This window comes from Meleagris gallopavo, chromosome 6, assembly GCF_000146605.3.
Source record: "Meleagris gallopavo isolate NT-WF06-2002-E0010 breed Aviagen turkey brand Nicholas breeding stock chromosome 6, Turkey_5.1, whole genome shotgun sequence".
NCBI classification, from domain to species: Eukaryota; Metazoa; Chordata; class Aves; order Galliformes; family Phasianidae; genus Meleagris; species Meleagris gallopavo.
This window is the reverse complement of record NC_015016.2, coordinates 27,157,935-27,160,247: the sequence shown is the minus strand read 5'-3', so window position 1 is coordinate 27,160,247 and position 2,313 is coordinate 27,157,935.

The following is a 2,313-nucleotide window of genomic DNA, read 5'->3' as shown; positions in this document are numbered from 1 at the left end:
AGAACTTGTTCTAGGGCTTTTGAGTATCTAATGCGGAATGCAGTTTCCCCATAGTTTAAACTCTAAAAGCATTCCTGAAACATCATCGCTCAGGTGTCAAGCTTCAAGTACATTCACCATTTTAGTATTTCATCAGTTTATTTAAAATAAATAAGAAGTGTAAGATATTTTACTGGCTAGAGTGGGTTGGCAAATCAAATAACTTTTAATGATGTAATGCAAAGTTGTAAATCATTTTCAGTGAGGGCCTCATAGTTCAGCACAACATTTATGTAATATACTAAATTGCTGGCATAGCTTTAAAATTTGTAATACTTGGAGATCATGAAAATTAGAACAGAATCCATATGTATCCAGGAGAAGTAGCTGAAAATATGGATTCGGGCTTAACATTTTTATAGATATGTTGTAGTCTTTAAACCAAAAATTGTGTCTGATAAGTGTTAAACCAATGCACATGTAAACGTTAAAAAGAGTGAACTGGAAGTACACCACAGAAATGCAATGCTAAAGTTATGCGGTGCACTTTGTGGCAGTGGAATTTCTCAAAATAGCACCCCTGTTTTTCTGGTGAATCACCAAGAAGACACTGATACACCATTGATGTATGAATGGTAAATGCAATTATCATTGTCTTTAACTGGCAGGGATTAGGCATTTCTGACAAATCAACTAACCAATCATTCATTCTCTGGGCGAGGATTTTCAGTTAAAACAACCAAGCATCTCTGAAATGATGCATAATCCCCTGGCTTTATTGCTGCTTGTATCTGTAGGTTTCCATTGCAGCACAGGTATCAAGAGAAATAATTATATTGCCTCCATGGGACTTAAGCAGGGAAAAATTAGGAAAAAGAAAGACTGAAAATAAACATACATCTGTTGTGAATCTGGATTGACTCTAAGGTTAATAATGATGTCTGCCTTCACCAAATTGCCATGGAAAAATACGAACTGATCATAATTACAGTACAATAAAATCTCGTCCTCTTGCTTTGGTAGGCTCTTGAGTACAATAAAATCTTTGGCTAAAATAAACTGAATTCATATTTGTTAGCTTTCTCTTCGACAGTAAGGAGAACGTTCTCAAATGGCATAAATTGCCACCTTTTTGCTGACTTCAGCAAAGTTAGGGCAGTTTACCCCACTGGAACAGTGGTCCCCAAGTAGGACCGTCTGATTTCCTTGTCCTATGCACACTGCAAATATACGAACTGCATACCAGAAAGAAATGTTCGAGAATTTTACTTACATTCTGGCATTGCTTGGGAAGATGGTGCTTTTAGCCTCCAATGTAAAGTACCGAGCAAGGCTACAGAAGTCCACAAGCAAAGAAATTGTGTGCTGGTTCATTCAGGTCAATTTTATATGATCTCTTTTGCCATAAATCGTAAGTTAAAAAAGGAAACAACAACCACAACCAAAAAACACAAAGTGAATGCAAATATTAGCCCTTATATGAAAATATAAATGATGTTCCAAACTGCGTTGGCTCCAGATGTTTTTATGAGTTAAACGGTTTACTGTTTTCATATTTAAAACATTCTATTTTTTCACTTGATGTTATAAGCTTTGGGCAAACTTGCTGGCATTGATTTAAATAATGCTTTTGTACCATATGTAGGTCAAACACACATTCTAAAAAGATACAGCATGAACAAGAATCCAACCATTTACATTGAGAGGTAATAGCTGCTTACACTTTCTTCAGTAATTATTGCACCGAGAAGCTTTGCACTGGAGATTTCTTTGAAAAAATCACAAATGTTTACAAAGTATGGCATCACGTACCATAGTTATTCGATAGCTCCGTTCAGAAACTTTCTGGATTGCTCCACTAAATGTCTGTTTATTTGCCTCATCATGAGTTGCCTGTGTTTGCATTCTCCTTACATCGTTTAAAATGAAAGCACAACGCTTCATTGAGATTTGCATTTCCAGTTCTTCTGTGCTTCAAAGCGCTGATGGAAGAAGTGCTAAGAACACTTGATGTGGGACTTGTGCATGTATTGGGGGTCACCAGCGCCAAAGGAAATGCAGCCTCACATATTCACGTCTGCTTATGAAGCTGATGGTAAAGACGTTGCCGTGCCATTATGGCTTTGTTACTGCATTCCTTTTTTATTTTTTATTTTTATTTTTTATTTCTTCACCTTTTCGAGCCTCTCCTACCTCTCTCTAAAAAGCACGATTTGGCTCCATCTCTTACCTTCTCTTGGAAACCCAATCTTTCTCCCTCCCCCTCTCACCCTCTCGCTTTGCTTCACTTATTCCCCCTTTTCTTATCCCGTGCGGCCATCCCCTAGAATTAAA